The sequence below is a fragment of the Quercus robur genome, chromosome 2 (assembly GCF_932294415.1).
Source record: "Quercus robur chromosome 2, dhQueRobu3.1, whole genome shotgun sequence".
In the NCBI taxonomy this organism is placed as follows: Eukaryota; Viridiplantae; Streptophyta; class Magnoliopsida; order Fagales; family Fagaceae; genus Quercus; species Quercus robur.
The window spans coordinates 55,185,691-55,207,256 of NC_065535.1; the positions used below are offsets into that span (position 1 = coordinate 55,185,691).

The window sequence follows — 21,566 nt, forward strand, 5'->3', positions numbered from 1 at the left end:
TTTGGACCTAGCATACCTTTACGTGGAAAGACAATGGACTCTATAAGAGTATTGATTTAAGAATAATTTTAGAAACTTTTTATGGGGAAAAAAATTGCGACAACTTTTTATATTTTCCATAAAAATAGTATCATAATTTTCCTAAAATGTTTAATTAACAAATGCGCTTAGGGAACCTATTAATCAGCCAATCTATACTATCTATAACAGGATTCCCCTCTTTAGACTAGATTTTTATGTGATTTAAAAATACTCTTTAAACCCTATGTTTAATAGGGACAAAACTATCTCCAACTCAATGTAAAATGCCTAAAAAATTGGACACTCTTTTAACAGGATTCTCCTCTTTGGACTGGACTTTTATGTGGTTCAAAAATATCACTAGAATATGTTTAATAGGGAAAAAAAACTTGGGAATAACCTAGTAAAAATATATCTCAAACTCCACATAAAATACCTACAAAATAGGACATTCTCCTACTGATCAATGTCTTTAAAACAAACTTTTTTCCATCCTCAATTTTTATTAGCCAATATCTCACGACAATGCATACTACATTTTGAAAATTTTTTGTAAGAAATTATTATATAATCCAAGTATATTTTAAAAATCAACTTCAATTATATTATATCTCACTAGTACGTAGTCCCGTGCATATGCACGGGTACAATTAAAATTTTTAGAAGAGGTTCAAATTATATATGATATTAATTTACATTTTTTTTAAACCATACATTTCTAAAATATTGCGTTTTATAGTATAATTTTTAGAGAACTTTATTAATAATGAGTTCATCATAAGAAGAAACAATTATAAATTACACATACATACCCATTATAATTATTCTATTGAAGTAATGAGAAGAAGAAAAAGAAAAATTTTGGAGGAATATTATAGAATAAAATTTGATATAAAATGTGTACTTCACATTACAAACACCTACATGATGCTGGTAGCGATCTCTTAGATTTTTCTCTTTCATTCTCTTACAAATGTTTTGTTAATCTCAAGTCTTTTATTTTAGTAATAGTGAAACAGTGCATTTCATTTAACAATCCACAACATTTTTGTGTCTCTCCATCTCTCCCCAAGGCCTTATCTAGTTAATTATATTAATCCTTAATATTTTTTATTTAGTTTTTAATATAACCTACCTACTATCCTCAAAACACACCTGTAGACCAAACAATAATAAGCTGTAGGAGGCTTGCATGTAAAACACATGTAACAATTACTTAATTTTGCATCATTTCAGAAATTAAGTATCTAGAAACACAAAGTTATATTTAGAGTAAAGTCCTAGTAATGCGTTCAACAATGACAACAATATATATTGAAATATAGTAATGTAATACTTACAATTGACTAATTTATCCAAAGGGGAAAAAAAGTAACTACACTTCACCAAAAATAACAATAAAAAATAGTAGGTAACATGTTGCAATTGGGCCTTGGCTCAAGTGTTAGACGGATGACTGATGAGATATCAGGTAGTACTCAGCTACAAATCTTGCTTAACAAACATATGCTGAGATGATGACCACTATTTTCCTTCCACCATCAGATTTTTAGTTCCAAACTACCACCTAGGATTCAAAGCAAATTCAAATTAGTAAATTACAACATGCTTGACATGGGTTGAATAAGTTAGCTACAAAAGCTGAGACACTTGCATGCATGTACGCCACACACACATATTGATACAAACATATCTATTTATGAAATGTTCACATGTGAAGTCATTTAATCTTACCCATAGAAGATTGAAAGAAGCAATAAAAGATATTTCAAGATATACATGACACTATTAGCTTACTACATCAACAAAACACATGCTCTCCAAATTGCAAACAACATAAACTCCCAGGTCCAGCAACACATGGAATGCCCCAACAAATTGGAAACTTTATATAGATGCAGCATCAAGGTAAAGAGTAGCATCTTCAATGTGCTCTAATATCCAAAGACAAAGGTGAATAAATAATATTAGAATAGATCAACTAAATGTTGGACAAAAGTAATCAAATGTCAAGTTAATACCATCACTAAATTCAAAGTAACTGCAATATTGAACTCTACTCAATGCCTCTCAAAGGCAAATACAAAGCAAGGACTTAAAAGTAGAAACGCATTAAAATACATGCATATTAAGAAAAAAGAAAACTACTTTTCATCTAGACAAAAGCTATGACAGTGATCAGGAAACCATCATTAGACTTGTGCTTATGCCTCTAGTTATATACCTCTAGTAATAATGTGCCCAATAAGGATATCAAATTAAACACACATAGAGAAAAATGAAGGCATTATCACTCTAGGATAAAATTTGTTAAGTTACAACTTATAAGGCATCAACTGTTTCACAACCTTCACCAAATTCATTTTGGTCTTCAACTTTGTGGTGTCTTCAACTTGAAGCACATAAATTCATTTAGGTGCCTTATAATTGGTCCTTGTCACAAAAGACTAATCCCTGTAGCCTAGGTGTCTCCTCTACTTTCCAAAGAAAATAATAGATGGAAACTAAGAACAAAGAAGGCATCATCACAAACCTCTCACCTATGCTTGTTAGATTAAAATCAGACTACATATATCCCAACTCTGATCAAGCAAACCAGAATGTTCTTTATAAAATTAGAGAGCATTTTTACAAAAATATTTTATATAGACAATTCAAAGAACTAATTAAAAACTTGAGACCAAGAATAAAATAGCTTTTATCTAACGCTATACATAAAATGGGTTGACAGAAAATTGCAAATCAATTTTCATATTGGTTATCTCTAAAACAGGGAACATGAATTGGCGTGTGAACTGCTTGTTAGACATTAAGCTTGAGTCCAAGCAAATGAGTGTCTATATAATCAACTAAAGGGAGAAAGACCTTAGCTTTTCTAACTTGCCCATGCTTGCTCCTACTTTTTAACATAAAAGTACATTACATAAAAATAAGATAAAAAATAAGTTGATACAAAATTGAAAAAAAGGAAGAAAACCCGGAGCTAAATTGTTGGGCCTTACCAAATCTTTTATATACTGTAGGAAGAAATAAACATGTCCACGTAATGGACCTGCAAAATGGAAATTTTACAAAGTTAGATTCTACAAAAAGAAGAAAACATTCAGGTATTCTATCAAACAATTTTCGTGCATGTAATAAAAAGTTTGTTAGTTAAGTCCATCCCAGCAACAGTAAATTTTTGAGAAAAGGGGGTGATTGGCAGAGAGACAAACAAATTAAACTCTATAGAATAGAAAATAATCAAACCTTGAATTAGAAGGTGAAATCAATGTGACCAAAGCATGCTCCAATTGAGTCAGGGAAAGTAGCTATGAGAAGGAGATAAAACGTTCCAAGTAGAATGGCATCGAAGGAGTAATGCTTAAGTATGATATATAATTGGCTGAAAGGGTAAGGGAAAGTGGCTGGATTGAAGGCCAAAAGACCAAATACTGAAACCAAAGCTTAGGTAACTCTTATAAAATTAATCTTTGCCACAACCTACAAAGTAATCAACTTTGTACAAAGAACATTATACTTTTAGATTTCACAATTTAAACCCATTAAAACGAAACATCAAAAACAACCAAACCAAGACGTAAAAAGTCTATTTTAAAAAAATACCAACCAAAATCTACAAAGTAATAAACTTAGTATAAAGAAAGTTATACTATCAGATTTCAAAATCCTACAATTTCACTCACCCTTACAAAAAAAAAAAAAAAAAAAAAAACAGGTAAGAGGCCATTAAAACTGAAGCAAGATTTTCATATTTTGAAGGGTTTTCATTGATTTTAGCAAACAAAAAGGGTTATGAATCCAAATTCTTGAATTTACAGCAAACCATAATGGAAAAGAATATTAGGAAAAGAAATTAGTACCTTTGCTTTGATTAGATTAGAGACTCTAGATTGTAGAAATATTCCAATTCATTTCTGCAGAAAAAGAATTTGAATGATTTAAATCCAAAAAGAGAAGAATTCAAAAAAACCGATTACCAAAATAATTTTTTAAAAATAGACACATCATAATTTTGATTTTCTTAACCCTAATTACTGGAACCAAAATCCAACCACAATTGTAAAAGTTGAAAACATATAACGGAACTAATTTAACTTTATATTTGGGGGAAAAAAGTCAAAGAAAGAATAGTAACCCATAAAAATTCAGAGGGAACTCTTTTTAGTCGGCTTCATACTCCTACTTTTCTTTGTTTGGAAAAATCAGAAATCAAAAAGGTCGGTTTAGCGTAACTGGAAACAAACGGTTTTCTTTTTTCTTGATTGGAATCTCTGGAAACAAAGATTGAAGTGGATCAAACAAAATCTGTCACAGAACTAATCTAAAATAGATAAAAATTGAATAGAACATTGTTAACATGCAATAGAAAATTTTAAGAACTTAAACATTGAAAGCAATATTTAAATAAATAAAAAAATACCGATAAAGGTTTCTGGCGGCTTGACCGGAAGATGTCAGATTCTTCCCATGTGCTAAATATTGTTTTTAGTAAAATCTACAAAAGGCAGAGGAGGAGGCTTACTATTCAAAGGATGTCACACCAAATAGGTTGAAAGCCATCTTTGTGCAAGATTGATATCTGCAAGAGAAGTCAATCATCAAGCAAGGACCAAAGGATTTCAAAAAATGTTAATATTGACTCAATGTAGGCGCATACACACAAACCCATCACTATATCAATTAAGGGAATCAAAACTAAATGGAAAAATAACACAGAAAGATGAACCTTGGTGAGGATGTTTATCCAAAAGATCCATCCATGCTTTTGAATCTTCAATCTCTATTGGTGATTGAAATTTTCGTAGCTTAAAAAATTTATTTAAAAAAAAAAAAAAAAAACCTCAGAGTTGTAGTTTTATGGTGGGTCATTTTGTAACATGATGGCAATTTGTGTGATGAAAAAACCTTTGAAATTGTATGGCTGGTAAAAAAAATCCTCTTCAATCTCTTTTTTTAGATTACTTATTAAGGGTAATAAATGTAAGAGAGAGAGAGAACCCGACCATAGAGAGATGGGTTTGTGTTTTTATACATGCTCCACAGTTGTATTATCACGAAGTAGGTCCAATGGATTTAGATTGGTACAACCGATTCCTAAAGCATGAGTGTTTAATGTGTTATTAATTTCATCTCATTGGCTTCTGCACTACGTGGGTGTGAAGAGTAGAATGTTTTATTCACCCAAAAAAAAAAAAAAAAAACACAGCGTAATCTGATCCCACTTAATTTTAGACAGATTGAGGAAAGACAGATGTCACACAATTAGAGTTCTAATTTGAAATTGTAATATGGACACGTGGCACAAAATTAGAGATCTAATTTGAAATTGCAATTTGAGTTTCTCTCTGCTTCACCTATTATTTTATATATAGATTAGAAAGAGGAAACATGGCTTCAAAAAAAAAATAGAATAAAGAGGAAACATAGATATTTAACATTAAAATAATTAAAAAATTTGAAATTGTTGCTTGAGTGATTAGACAGATAATTACTTATTTCTCTCTAAATGCATAAACAAATCGATTGTGCCTCTGGATATAATTGCTGAATTAGCCAGGAAGTATCTTGTGAGTTTCAAACAGTGCAGTTTGGCGCTTGTGAAATGTGTCCTAATTTTATTAAATTTTAGGATAACCGCAGAAGAAGACTTTGAAATTTTTTTTGACAAGGCCGCCATAACATTGTCGTGACAATTTTGAACCACCACTCTAATACCTGCTTCATCAGAATCCTCAAAAATTGCCCCATCAAAGTTGGTTTTGAGAGAGTCACTAGCATGGAACCCATTCTTTCTTTAGCATAAAATGTGTGTCCTAATTTTATTAAATTTCAACTTCAATTTAAAATTTTTAACTTTAATTTTATATCCTTAACTTGTCTTATAATAAAAATATTTTCAATTATATAATAGTGTTGATTTTGCATGTATGGGATACGAAAGGGCTCTCTCTCTCCCTCTCTCTATAATAGAGTTGCACATCATTTACAATAGAAAGCGTGTCCTTTCCTCCATAACCAGGGAAAAGAGGAATGTCTTTCGGAATGCGTGTCATATAGTTAGAGGAGGAGTGGGCTGCCTGTAGTGCGCATTATTCTCACTTTCATCACCGACGTCATACTTTGCTATGTTTCCAGCTCTGATCACTATCCAAAGTTTTAAAAACCCAAGAGTTAACATATTTATAAAATCCTTGTGATCTATTGAAATGGAACTCAATTAGATAAAGCAATTTTGACTATTGGTATTGTAACTTTGTAAGCCTTGGACTTGAACTTCTAAATGGCTATGAGATTCACACATAAAAAGGTTTGTTTTTATGTTCTTAGTCATAGAATGCAAATGAGCTTAGCAAGGTGTACCCAATACTTCAAAGGCTTACTCTGAGACAAATGGACAATGTTTCGTATAGTTTTTTTTTTTTTTTTCAAGTATAGAAATGCTAGTTGTTAAAAATGACAGTATGCCCTTTAATAAAGTGAAAAACAATAAATAAGGTGAGAGAGAAAATGCTAGTATTAATTATGAATGAGGTGGAAACTAACAACATTTAATGATATTTTTTTAGCCGTTAGATCTCTTATGAATCTACGGTGTAAAAAATGTGTAACTTTACAAGAATTACACTAGGTATAACTTGAACCTCTCTCTCTCTCTCTCTCTCTCTCTCTCTCTCTCTCTCCATATATATATATATATATATGGTTAGGTTCAAGTTATAATTGGTGTAACTCTAAGTAATGTTACATCACCCAATAACTTGTTATAAAATTCATATTTTGAAAATCCTACCGTTGAATTCGATGATCTATATGTTTTTAACATTCATGCCAATTTTCATGTCAATTGGATGTTATTTACCATTCGATCTATAAATTCATCTTTTATACATTATTTTTAACTACAAAAACTTGAATTTAAACAATTGATTGATGACATGGCTATTAATCTTTGATCACCTTGAAATTTTGCAAGTGTAGAGAATATACGAAGATAATATAATCTAACGGTGAATTTGTCAAAATTTGCATCCAATTAAAAAATATTGAGTAGTGTAATATTGTTTAAAGTTACTCCAGGTGTAACTTGAACTCAACCTATATATATGTGTGTGTGTGTGTGTAATTAGTAGATGATAATAAATACATTTATCCCATTAAAACATGACAATTAATTAGTAATACTTTGACATAAATGCAAAGTTTGGTGAGGTGGAAAGTGAAATGAAGAAAATTCTAAGGAATGTGTCACATGATAAAACCTCATGCTCTCCTATATGAGGTTTCTAGTTATATGTGTTTGTTGACAATTAAAACATGATAATAAATACATTTGTCCCATTAAAACATGACAATAATTAATTAGTAATACTTTGACATAAATTTTGGTGAGGTGGAAGCTTAAATGAAGAGAGTTCTAAGGAATGTGTCATGTGCTTCTTTCCACATGAAGTTCTTCATGTGGCATACTTTTCAAAGGACCCGAATTTATTTCATTTAGTGAATTGTGCAAAAAGTTAATAGTCTTGGAATGTTGGCTGGTTCAAATGAAATGGGTCCTAAAAGTTGATTTTTATCAATTTTGTACGAGCGTTATCTTAAAATTTGGGGGAAAAAAGGGCATTTGTCCCTAATTTGCAAACTATGCAGTAAAATGCCCATGTTTTAAAACTATTTAGCAAAATACCCCTATTTTGAAACTCGATTTTAATAAAATCAAGTTATAGGTGGCAATGTCGAGTTCTATGCATATTTTGCCACTTAAATTTTTTTGAAAATTTAAGGGGAACTTGACATTGCTAATGTCGAGTTTTACTTAAAATATACATAAAACTCGATTTTAAGGATATCGAGTTTTACATAGAACTTGATTTTGTTAAAATCTAGTTTAAAAAATAAGATCATTTTGCTTCATAGTTTGTAAATTAGGGACAAATGTCCATTTCCCCAAAATTTGGACCTAATCTTAAGATGTCGTTTCTTCCAGGATGTAGATAATCACTTCTACTTCAAGAAAGTACCAACATTTTGGATCCAATTTTCATGAACCGTGAAAAATCCAAATACAAAGAGAGCACCTCTACTCAATTTTCATGGGTTTTCCAAAAATTTTCCTATCTTAGTGACTTTACTTTTCTGTCTTTTCCACGTATGTTTGTTCAAGTGAGGCTTCGTTGAAAATATCATGATGTATATTTTCTAAAGATATCCACCTTCTGGTTCCGATTTTATGTTTGGCAAACTAGATGCTTTGGATATAGTGTCAAAATCAAGTTTTTATTCACAGATTTTATTTTGATATTTTTGCAAATTCTTTTTGTTCAAGTGGAAATTTTTCCGATCCAAGTATGCCAAACTTGGATTCATCATGAGATATTTCAAATGACTCATTCTTTGGGCCAATTGATGGTTTTTTTATTATAATTTAATCAAGATTAAATTATTATCAAACTTATGAACACCTATTCTCAAAACTGACAAAGTGTTGAGCACTTTTTTTAGTATTTTCGTGACATAGTGCTCATTTTAAGTCTGATATGATCTCTTGAGTAGTCATATCAGAATTCAAAGAAACTAGAAGAGCTAAATGAATCACATGAAGCCAGAAGTCCAAGTAGCAGTCCAGAAGTCCAAGTAGCCAGAAGTCCAAGTAGCAGTCCAGAAGCAGAGATCAACGACATGTAGTTTTAAATGTAAAAGCTACATGTAGTTTAATGTTAGTTAGTGGACATATGCCTTGCACGTGTTTTGCTTAGCTGTACTTTTCTGTTAGTTAGTTAGGAAGTTTGTTAGATCAGATAAGTTAGTTTTGGGTTTGTTTAGCTGCTTAAGTGTTACTATAAATATATGTAATTACCCAAATTATAAGCAGATCAATAAATTCATTTTCTCAATAATTCTCATATGGTATCAGAGCCTTCTTGCTTTATTTTCTCCCAAAATTTCTAGGGTTTGTTCTTGAGAGTCTTGAAGCTTCGTCAATGGCGGAAGCAACGAATACTTCGTCTTCTTCCTCTGTGCAAGATCCTGCACTTGTAGAGGATATCTCAAATCCTCTGTTTCTTCATCACGCTGAGAGTCCTGGAGCCATGCTTGTGTCCGAACCGCTGATTGGCGAAAATTATCATGCTTGGGTTCGTTCAATGAGGAAAGCATTGGTTGCTAAGAATAAGTTTGGTTTTGTCAATGGTAGTATTACTCTTTCTTCACCATTGATAAAAACTCCAGCAGCTGTTGATGCTTGGATCCGATGTGATAACATGGTAGGTTCTTGGTTGATGAAGGCTGTGTCACCTCAAATTCGAGTGAGCATCACCTACAGGGATACTGCTCTGGAAATCTGGAATGACCTCAGGGATACACATTCTCAAGGGAATGGACCTAGGATTTTCCAACTTCAGAAAGATATAGCTTCAATGTGTCAAGGCGATTCTTCAATCACCAACTATTTCACTCAATTGAAGCTTTTCTGGGATCAACTCCAGAATTTTAGGCCTACTCCTACCTGTTCTTGTGGGAAGTGTACCTGCAATCTACCTCAGAAGATTGAAGATCTTCGTCTTCAAGACTCAGTCATGCAATTTCTGATGGGACTCAACGAGTCATACTCTCAGATCAAAGGTCAGATCTTATTGATGGAACCATTGCCAACCGTCAACAAAGCATACTCTTTGTTGATTCAAGAAGAGAGGCAGAGGAGTGTAGGGATTGGCAATTCTGTCCACATAGAGTCTACTACTCTTGCAGTGAAGGGATCTGATGCTAATTCCAATCCTAATTTTCCTGCTTTCTTTGCCAATTCTGGTGTTTTTGGAGGAAAGAATTCCAAAGGTAGAGACAGACCTATATGCACTCACTGTGGGAAGCTTGGGCATGTCATGGAGAAATGCTTCAAACTGCATGGCTTTCCTCCAGGATTTAAGCCTAAAGGCAAGAACTTTAGGGTGAATCAAGTCAATGCTCTTGAGGCTTGTGCAGATGATGATCATACCTCTGCTAATTTTTCTTTCACTCAAGAGCAATGTCAGCAATTTTTGACTATGTTGGGGACTCAAATGCAAGCTGCTCATCTTAATTCTGGTGGCAAGGAAACTCAGTTCAATATGGGGAACAAGGAAACACACATGGCTAACAGTGTGATCAAGCCTAATCCATTTGTATCTTCTTCTTCCAGTGGCATAGATGCTCTCACCATGGCAGGTACATTTAATCATACTTGTCCTAATTTGAGGCATTCAGTTTTTTCTGCCCAAATCACACATAGAACTGCGTTTGGTAGTAATGTTTGGGTTATTGATACTGGAGCAACAGACCATATAGTGTATTCTGTTAATCTGTTGACTGATTTTACTGCTGTTAATTGTGTGGTTGCTCTTCCTAATGGTGAAACTGCCTTGGTAACTCATATTGGTTCTATATATCTCTCTGAAAATCTTGTCTTAACCAATGTGCTTTGTGTCCCATCCTTCTCGTTCAATCTTTTATCAGTTAGCCAGCTCACCAAGAAAATACATTGTTGTCTCATTTTCTTGTCCACTTTCTGTTTCATTCAGGACCTCAATTGCTGGAGGACGATTGGTGTGGGTGAAGTTCATGATGGGTTGTATCTTCTTCAACATAGCCCCTCTGATACTTGTGCCATTCCAACTCAGTCCAAGGCTATTCAAAGTTTTCATTCTGTTTTCAATTCTGTTTTTCACTCCATTTTTAGTCCAAATAAATCTCATGTTGTCAATAATGTCAAAGTTCCTTTTTCTGTATGGCATTCTAGACTTGGGCATCCCTCTGATGCTAAGATTTCTGTTTTGAAAAATGTACTTCCTGATCTCAATTCTGTCTCTAATGAAATCTGTGAAATTTGTCCTCTAGCTAAGCATAAAAGACTTCCTTTTCCATTTCATAATCATGTCTCTGAATTTCCCTTTGATTTGATACATTGTGACATATGGGGTCCCTATGTGGCACCTACTGTTGCAGGTCACAAGTATTTTCTCACCATTGTTGATGATTGCACTAGATCAACTTGGGTGTATCTTATGAAATCTAAGTCTGAAACCAGGTCCTTATTACAATCCTTTTATACCATGATTAAGAATCAATTTGGTAAGTCTATTAAAGTCTTTAGGACTGACAATGGACTTGAATTTCAAATGAATGAATTCTTTAAACTTCATGGCATCATTCATCAGCACAGCTGTGTTGCTACTCCACAACAAAACTCTGTTGTGGAGAGAAAACATCAGCATATACTCTGTGTTGCTAGAGCCTTAAGACTTCAATCAAATATCCCTATTGCTTATTGGGGTGATTATATCCTCACTGCTGTTCACCTCATCAACAGACTCCCTTATCCTCTTTTGAACCACAAATCCCCTTTTGAGCTTCTTTATAATAAACTTCCAGATTATTCCCATCTCAAAGTGTTTGGTTGTTTATGTTTTGCTTCTACTCTCTCTCACAATAGAGGCAAATTTGATCCTAGGGCTCTTAAGTGTGTCTTCTTGGGGTATCCTTTCGGGGTTAAGGGTTATAAACTTTTAAATTTTCATACCAGATCTTGTTTCATTTCTAGAGATGTTCTATTCCATGAATCTGTGTTTCCATTTCAGTCTCTTCCTGCTTCTGTTCCTTTATCTCAATCTGACCCTCTTTATCATGATTGCTTTCCTGATGCTCCACCTCTTCCTATCACTGATTCTATTCACCACTCTACTCCTATATTAGATACCTCTGTTCATGTTGATTCCACTATTCTTGAAGAACATTTTGTTGATCTTCCTGAGGAGTTGTCTGTTTATGTTCCTAATGACATTACTACTCCTATTCCTGACCTTCCCTCTTCTTCTTTGTCCACTGAATCTGTCCATGTTCTTCACTCCCTTCCAGCTGGTCCTGTTCCAGCCACTCTTGGTCCTAGGAAATCTACTAGAATCTCTAAACCACCTGCTTATCTTCAAGCTTACAAGTGCCATGCTGTTTCCACCAAATACCCTATTGCCAATTATGTTTCTAGTCATAAACTTTCCCCTTCTTATTCTCATTTTTGCAATAGTATCTCCCAAATTCCAGAACCTCAGTTTTACCATCAGGCAGTTGGTGATCCTAATTGGGATGCTGCCATGGCAGCTAAAATTCAAGCTTTAGAACTTCATAACACTTGGTCTCTTGTTCCTTTGCCTCCACATAAAAGGGTTGTTGGATGTAAGTGGGTATTCAAAATCAAATACAAGTCAGATGGTAGTGTAGAGAGGTACAAAGCAAGGTTAGTGGCCAAAGGTTATACTCAACAAGAGGGATTAGATTATACTGAGACATTCTCTCCTGTTGCCAAGATGGTGACTGTTAAACTTCTTCTCTCTTTGGCTGTTGTGCAAGGCTGGACTCTTCATCAATTAGATGTTAACAATGCATTTCTGCATGGTGATTTGTATGAAGAGGTGTATATGTCTCCTCCTCCAGGCCTGCCCAGCAAGGGGGAGCTTGTGTGCAAGTTGAATAAGTCATTGTATGGCCTTAAACAAGCCTCAAGACAATGGTATTCAAAGTTTTCAACAACTCTACTGCAACATGGTTTTCTGCAGTCTAAGGCAGACTACTCTTTGTTCACCAAGCACTCAGGAGCTTCTTTTATGGCACTTTTGGTATATGTTGATGATATACTTGTTGCTAGCAATGATCCTCAATCTGTAGCAGACCTTAAGGTTCTCTTAAATAAGGAGTTCAAGTTGAAGGATCTGGGCAGTTTGAAATACTTCTTGGGTTTGGAAGTGGCTAGATCTGAGAAAGGCCTCTCTTTATGCCAGAGAAAGTATGCTCTTGAAGTGATCAATGATGTGGGAATGCTTGGGTGTAAACCTGTTAAAACTCCCATGGAGATAAATCTCAAGTTAAGCAAAAATGAAGGCAAGTTATTAGCTGATGCTGGTATGTACAGAAGACTGATAGGCAGGCTGCTGTATCTTACCATTTCTAGGCCTGATATCACCTACTCAGTACACAGGTTGAGCCAATTTATGTCTAAGCCTAGAGAGCCTCATCTCAGGGCAGCCTATAGAGTGGTTCAATATCTTAAGGGTACTTCAGGACAAGGCTTGTTCTTCTCCTCTCAATCCTCTCTGCATATCAAAGCATTTGCAGATGCTGATTGGGCTGCATGTACTGATTCTAGAAGGTCCATCACAGGTTACTGTGTCTTTCTTGGTGACTCTCTCATTTCTTGGAAGTCTAAGAAGCAGAACACAGTTTCAAGATCCACGGCAGAAGCAGAGTACAGGGCCATGGCTGTTGCCGTATGTGAAGTGACATGGATTTTGTATTTACTTAAGGATCTGGATGTAAAACATAGTCAGGCTGCCTTATTGTTCAGTGATTCTCAAGCTGCTATTCACATAGGAACTAATCCAGTGTTCCATGAGTGTACAAAACACATTGAAATAGACTGTCATATTGTTAGGGACAAAGTGCAGGCAGGAGTTATAAAGCTGATGGACATTCGTACCCAATGTCAGATAGCTGATTTGTTGACAAAAGCTTTGAGCTGGAGTCAATTTTCTGGTCTTCTTACCAGGATGGGCATCTCCAATATTCATTCTCATGATGTCCATCCTGAGGGGGAGTATCAGAATTCAAAGAAACTAGAAGAGCTAAATGAATCACATGAAGCCAGAAGTCCAAGTAGCAGTCCAGAAGCAGAGATCAACGACATGTAGTTTTAAATGTAAAAGCTACATGTAGTTTAATGTTAGTTAGTGGACATATGCCTTGCACGTGTTTTGCTTAGCTACACTTTTCTGTTAGTTAGTTAGGAAGTTTGTTAGATCAGATAAGTTAGTTTTGGGTTTGTTTAGCTGCTTAAGTGTTACTATAAATATATGTAATTACCCAAATTATAAGCAGATCAATAAATTCATTTTCTCAATAATTCTCATAAGTCATTTTAAAATTGAATTCAAATATCTTTGATATGAACTTGAATTGATCATGATTGAACAATCAGATAATTGGTCAAACCCGAGTTGATCGTGATCAAACTTGTGGAAAGTGTTTTGCAATATGGATTTTAATGTAAAATGATGAAATTTAGTGATCAGGATGAGATTTTGAATAATATGACCATCAGTTAACTTAGTCAAAGTTAGGTCAACAAAGGGCATTTTGGTTATTTTGATTTTGGACCTTTAAAATTGATTAATCCAACATTCGATTGGAAGAAATTAAATTATTTTCTACAGTTTTAGATTGAAATTGGAATTTTTGCATGTAAAACAATGACGGACAAAATATGATACTCGCAAAAGGTTTGTGGAGGCTTTGCTTTGCATGATTCTTTTGGCATTGTGTAGATCGATCATAAATCTTTCGAGTGACATGCTTTAAGACTCAAAAGGTGGCCTAAAAGATTGATATTTAAGAGGCGTTGTGCATGAATGACTATGTGGGTATTCCCATTGACAAAGGCTGGGGTACTTATAATAAAAATAATATGTATTTAGTTTAGTTTATCCTCCTTGATTAATAAAAAAAAAAAATTTGCCCCTTGAAAAATGATAAATATGTTTATATATATATATATATATATATATATATATAAGGAAGAGCTAAACATTAAATTTTGAAAAAAAAAAAAAAACACAGAGACAAATATGATATTTCCTTGAAACTTAACTCATGGTGAATTTTAAGCTGAAATCAAATTTATTTTTCTAATGACATTTAAACTCCAAATAAACTGGTTAAATTTAAATAACTAATATGTATATATATATTATGATATTATTTTCTCAGGACATTAAATTCCTAATGCTTGATCCCTCCACTAATCTTTTTTCCTTCAATACTTGACTCTTTCATAGTTTCAAATCCTAGGTTTTTAGCATGGACTCAAATTGTAAATAATTAAAATAATAGAAGAAGAAAGTTGAATTCTACATAATTTCTTAAGAGCAATCAAGTCAATGCCACGATATACAACTTTCTAAGTATATTGCTATACTTTTAAGAATAATTTAACCTAAATATGAAAAATAAATTATAGTAAGTTTTTATTAAAGTCATATTAATATTGGAGGGTCCATGGGGGACACCCCTCTACCAACCACAACTCGCCATATGGGTGAGTTGTGGCATTTGTTGTGCCACTTTATGTGGCACAAGACTTATTCTTCCGTAATTGGATATTGATCATCCCCAAATATCCCTTATAAATATCTCTTATAGTTTCACCCCTCCACCGACCACAACTCGCCACATAGGTGAGTTGTGGCATTTGTTGTGCCAATTTATGTGGCACAAGACTTATTCTTCCTTAATTGCATATTGATCATCCCCAAATATCCCTTATAAATATCCCTTATAATTTCACCCCTCTACCAACCACAACTCACCACATGGGCAAGTTGTTGCATTTGTTGTGCCACTTTATGTGGCACAAGACTTATTCTTCCTTAATTGCATATTGATCATTCCCAAATATACCTTATAATTTCACCTCTCCACCAACCACAACTCGCCACATGGGCAAGTTGTTGCATTTCTTGTGCCACTTTATGTGGCACAAGACTTATTCTTCCTTAATTGCATATTGATCATTCCCAAATATCCCTTACAAATATCCCTTATAATTTCATTGCTTCAGCATCTCTCAATTTTGCTTTGTGAGAAAATTATTACTTCATTAGTTTCGCACTAGAGTTTAAGCAGCCTCTAATATAGATATGGCAGGACGTCCGTACATCTCTCTCTTGTTTCTGGTTTCTTTACTTCTCTTAATCACATTCTCTGATATTGCTGAGGTACAATACTTTTCTCGCTTTTGTTTTTTGAAATCGTGTCTTCAACTCACGCTTTTAGTTGTTTGCACGCTTGTGTGTCTATACAGTCTCTTGTTTTCCATATTTTGTTACTCTAAATGGTTTATGCTTGTGTCAAATTCTAATGTGTATATATTTCCTGAAACAGGCAATAAAGCTTCGTCCTTCAGGTACATATCTGTACAGTTCTTGTGCTCAAATGAAACACATTCTACTAATTTTGTTATTCTTATGAAGAAGTACATGATTTTAAGTGATCTGATGAACAGTAAATCTCTAATTGTGACATACAGATTGCAAGCCAAAGTGTACCTATCGTTGCTCGGCAACTTCACACAAGAAGCCATGCATGTTTTTCTGCCTAAAGTGCTGCGCAAAGTGCCTCTGTGTTCCTCCTGGCACTTATGGCAACAAGCAAGTTTGCCCTTGCTACAATAACTGGAAGACCAAGGGAGGAGGACCCAAGTGCCCTTGAAATTCTTTTACACGATAGTAATAGCATAATCGGATAGCAGTAACTCTTGCAGAGACAATCTATGCTACCTAAGATCTGTATGGTAGTAGATCTTTACCCATATAGTGATGTAGTTTTTGTTCCCATCATCTGTTGTGAAGGGGGCACTATTGCAAGATGTATACCTGGTTGCCACCTCATTTTTATATTGGCTTTTTTATAAAAGACTTAATTAATTATTTCTCTATGACATTTGGACCTAGCATACCTTTACGTGGAAAGACAATGGACTCTATAAGAGTATTGATTTAAGAATAATTTTAGAAACTTTTTATGGGGAAAAAAATTGCGACAACTTTTTATATTTTCCATAAAAATAGTATCATAATTTTCCTAAAATGTTTAATTAACACATGCGCTTAGGGAGCCTATTAATCAGCCAATCTATACTATCTATAACAGGATTCCCCTCTTTAGATTAGATTTTTATGTGATTTAAAAATACTCTTTAAACCCTATGTTTAATAGGGACAAAACTATCTCCAACTCAATGTAAAATGCCTAAAAAATTGGACACTCTTCTAACAGGATTCTCCTCTTTGGACTGGACTTTTATGTGGTTCAAAAATATCACTAGAATATGTTTAATAGGGAAAAAAAACTTGGGAATAACCTAGTAAAAATATATCTCAAACTCCACATAAAATACCTACAAAATAGGACATTCTCCTACTGATCAATGTCTTTAAAACAAACTTTTTTCCATCCTCAATTTTTATTAGCCAATATCTCATGACAATGCATACTACATTTTGAAAATTTTTTGTAAGAAATTATTATATAATCCAAGTATATTTTAAAAATCAACTTCAATTATATTATATCTCACTAGTACGTGGTCCCGTGCATATGCACGGGTACAATTAAAATTTTTAGAAGAGGTTCAAATTATACATGATATTAATTTACATTTTTTTTTTAAACCATACATTTCTAAAATATTGCGTTTTATAGTATAATTTTTAGAGAACTTTATTAATAATGAGTTCATCATAAGAAGAAACAATTATAAATTGCACATACATACCCATTATAATTATTCTATTGAAGTAATGAGAAGAAGAAAAAGAAAAACTTTGGAGGAATATTATAGAATAAAATTTGATATAAAATGTGTATTTCACATTACAAACACCTACATGATGCTAGTAGCGGTCTCTTTGATTTTTCTCTTTCATTCTCTTACAAATGTTTTGTTAATCTCAAGTCTTTTATTTTAGTAATAGTGAAACAGTGCATTTTATTTAACAATCCACAACATTTTTGTGTCTCTCCATCTCTCCCCAAGGCCTTATCTAGTTAGTTATTTTAATCCTTAATATTTTTTATTTAGTTTTTAATATAACCTACCTACTATCCTCAAAACACACCTGTAGACCAAACAATAATAAGCTGTAGGAGGCTTGCATGTAAAACACATGTAACAATTACTTAATTTTGCATCATTTCAAAAATTAAGTATCTAGAAACACAAAGTTATATTTAGAGTAAAGTCCTAGTAATGCGTTCAACAATGACAACAATATATATTGAAATATAGTAATGTAATACTTACAATTGACTAATTTATCCAAAGGGGAAAAAAAGTAACTACACTTCACCAAAAATAACAATAAAAAATAGTAGGTAAGATGTTGCAATTGGGCCTTGGCTCAAGTGTTAGACGGATGACTGATGAGATATTAGGTAGTACTCAGCTACAAATCTTGCTTAACAAACATATGCTGAGATGATGACCACTATTTTCCTTCCACCATCAGATTTTTAGTTCCAAACTACCACCTAGGATTCAAAGCAAATTCAAATTAGTAAATTACAACATGCTTGACATGGGTTGAATAAGTTAGCTACAAAAGCTGAGACACTTGCAAGCATGTACGCCACACACACATATTGATACAAACATATCTATTTATGAAATGTTCACATGTGAAGTCATTTAATCTTACCCATAGAATATTGAAAGAAGCAATAAAAGATATTTCAAGATATACATGACACTATTAGCTTACTACATCAACAAAACACATGCTCTCCAAATTGCAAACAACATAAACTCCCAGGTCCAGCAACACATGGAATGCCCCAACAAATTGGAAACTTTATATAGATGCAGCATCAAGGTAAAGAGTAGCATCTTCAATGTGCTCTAACATCCAAAGACAAAGGTGAATAAATAATATTAGAATAGATCAACTAAATGTTGGACAAAAGTAATCAAATGTCAAGTTAATACCATCACTAAATTCAAAGTAACTGCAATATTGAACTCTACTCAATGCCTCTCAAAGGCAAATACAAAGCAAGGACTTAAAAGTAGAAACGCATTAAAATACATGCATATTAAGAAAAAAGAAAACTACTTTTCATCTAGACAAAAGCTATGACAGTGATCAGGAAACCATCATTAGACTTGTGCTTATGCCTCTAGTTATATACCTCTAGTAATAATGTGCCCAATAAGGATATCAAATTAAACACACATAGAGAAAAATGAAGGCATTATCACTCTAGGATAAAATTTGTTAAGTTACAACTTATAAGGCATCAACTGTTTCACAACCTTCACCAAATTCATTTTGGTCTTCAACTTTGTGGTGTCTTCAACTTGAAGCACATAAATTCATTTAGGTGCCTTATAATTGGTCCTTGTCACAAAAGACTAATCCCTGTAGCCTAGGTGTCTCCTCTACTTTCCAAAGAAAATAATAGATGGAAACTAAGAACAAAGAAGGCATCATCACAAACCTCTAACCTATGCTTGTTAGATTAAAATCAGACTACATATATCCCAACTCTGATCAAGCAAACCAGAATGTTCTTTATAAAATTAGAGAGCATTTTTACAAAAATATTTTATATAGACAATTCAAAGAACTAATTAAAAACTTGAGACCAAGAATAAAATAGCTTTTATCTAACGCTATACATAAAATGGGTTGACAGAAAATTGCAAATCAATTTTCATATTGGTTATCTCTAAAACAGGGAACATGAATTGGCGTGTGAACTGCTTGTTAGACATTAAGCTTGAGTCCAAGCAAATGAGTGTCTATATAATCAACTAAAGGGAGAAAGACCTTAGCTTTTCTAACTTGCCCATGCTTGCTCCTACTTTTTAACATAAAAGTACATTACATAAAAATAAGATAAAAAATAAGTTGATACAAAATTGAAAAAAAGGAAGAAAACCCGGAGCTAAATTGTTGGGCCTTACCAAATCTTTTATATACTGTAGGAAGAAATAAACATGTCCACGTAATGGACCTGCAAAATGGAAATTTTACAAAGTTAGATTCTACAAAAAGAAGAAAACATTCAGGTATTCTATCAAACAATTTTCGTGCATGTAATAAAAAGTTTGTTAGTTAAGTCCACCCCAGCAACAGTAAATTTTTGAGAAAAGGGGGTGATTGGCAGAGAGACAAACAAATTAAACTCTATAGAATAGAAAATAATCAAACCTTGAATTAGAAGGTGAAATCAATGTGACCAAAGCATGCTCCAATTGAGTCAGGGAAAGTAGCTATGAGAAGGAGATAAAACGTTCCAAGTAGAATGGCATCGAAGGAGTAATGCTTAAGTATGATATATAATTGGCTGAAAGGGTAAGGGAAAGTGGCTGGATTGAAGGCCAAAAGACCAAATACTGAAACCAAAGCTTAGGTAACTCTTATAAAATTAATCTTTGCCACAACCTACAAAGTAATCAACTTTGTACAAAGAACATTATACTTTTAGATTTCACAATTTAAACCCATTAAAACGAAACATCAAAAACAACCAAACCAAGACGTAAAAAGTCTATTTTAAAAAAATACCAACCAAAATCTACAAAGTAATAAACTTAGTATAAAGAAAGTTATACTATCAGATTTCAAAATCCTACAATTTCACTCACCCTTACAAAAAAAAAAAAAAAAAAAAAACAGGTAAGAGGCCATTAAAACTGAAGCAAGATTTTCATATTTTGAAGGGTTTTCATTGATTTTAGCAAACAAAAAGGGTTATGAATCCAAATTCTTGAATTTACAGCAAACCATAATGGAAAAGAATATTAGGAAAAGAAATTAGTACCTTTGCTTTGATTAGATTAGAGACTCTAGATTGTAGAAATATTCCAATTCATTTCTGCAGAAAAAGAATTTGAATGATTTAAATCCAAAAAGAGAAGAATTCAAAAAAACCGATTACCAAAATAATTTTTTAAAAATAGACACATCATAATTTTGATTTTCTTAACCCTAATTACTGGAACCAAAATCCAACCACAATTGTAAAAGTTGAAAACATATAACGGAACTAATTTAACTTTATATTTGGGGGAAAAAAGTCAAAGAAAGAATAGTAACCCACAAAAATTCAGAGGGAACTCTTTTTAGTCGGCTTCATACTCCTGCTTTTCTTTGTTTGGAAAAATCAGAAATCAAAAAGGTCGGTTTAGCGTAACTGGAAACAAACGGTTTTCTGTTTTCTTGATTGGAATCTCTGGAAACAAAGATTGAAGTGGATCAAACAAAATCTGTCATAGAACTAATCTAAAATAGATAAAAATTGAATAGAACATTGTTAACATGCAATAGAAAATTTTAAGAACTTAAACATTGAAAGCAATATTTAAATAAATAAAAAAATACCGATAAAGGTTTCTGGCGGCTTGACCGGAAGATGTCAGATTCTTCCCATGTGCTAAATATTGTTTTTAGTAAAATCTACAAAAGGCAGAGGAGGAGGCTTACTATTCAAAGGATGTCACACCAAATAGGTTGAAAGCCATCTTTGTGCAAGATTGATATCTGCAAGAGAAGTCAATCATCAAGCAAGGACCAAAGGATTTCAAAAAATGTTAATATTGACTCAATGTAGGCGCATACACACAAACCCATCACTATATCAATTAAGGGAATCAAAACTAAATGGAAAAATAACACAGAAAGATGAACCTTGGTGAGGATGTTAATCCAAAAGATCCATCCACGCTTTTGAATCTTCAATCTCTATTGGTAATTGAAATTTTCGTAGCTTAAAAAATTTATTTAAAAAAAAAAAAAAAAAAAAAAACCTCAGAGTTGTAGTTTTATGGTGGGTCATTTTGTAACATGATGGCAATTTGTGTGAAGAAAAAACCTTTGAAATTGTATGGCTAGTAAAAAAATCCTCTTCAATCTCTTTTTTTAGATTACTTATTAAGGGTAATAAATGTAAGAGAGAGAGAGAACCCG

At 33.1% G+C, this 21,566-nt stretch overlaps 2 long non-coding RNA genes across 5 annotated transcripts; both read right to left on the reverse strand.

Moving 5' to 3' along the window:
- Positions 1 to 1,279: 1,279 nt before the first annotated feature.
- Positions 1,280 to 21,069, reverse strand: LOC126714061 (uncharacterized). 4 transcript variants are annotated; one of them, XR_007651532.1, is made up of 4 exons: positions 20,697 to 21,069; positions 20,422 to 20,475; positions 1,819 to 3,073; positions 1,280 to 1,588 (listed from the first exon to the last, which is right to left on the reverse strand). It is a non-coding gene; the product is annotated as an uncharacterized LOC126714061 (long non-coding RNA). The 4 variants fall into 4 exon arrangements; XR_007651529.1 differs by lacking the exons at positions 20,422 to 20,475; positions 20,697 to 21,069 and adding exons at positions 3,885 to 3,938; positions 4,160 to 4,515 and having other exon boundaries at positions 3,024 to 3,073; XR_007651531.1 differs by lacking the exons at positions 20,422 to 20,475; positions 20,697 to 21,069 and adding exons at positions 3,885 to 3,938; positions 4,160 to 4,515.
- LOC126714062 (uncharacterized) lies at positions 17,852 to 20,267 on the reverse strand. The gene is made up of 3 exons (XR_007651533.1): positions 19,809 to 20,267; positions 19,562 to 19,611; positions 17,852 to 18,126 (listed from the first exon to the last, which is right to left on the reverse strand). It is a non-coding gene; the product is annotated as an uncharacterized LOC126714062 (long non-coding RNA).
- Positions 21,070 to 21,566: the final 497 nt, after the last annotated feature.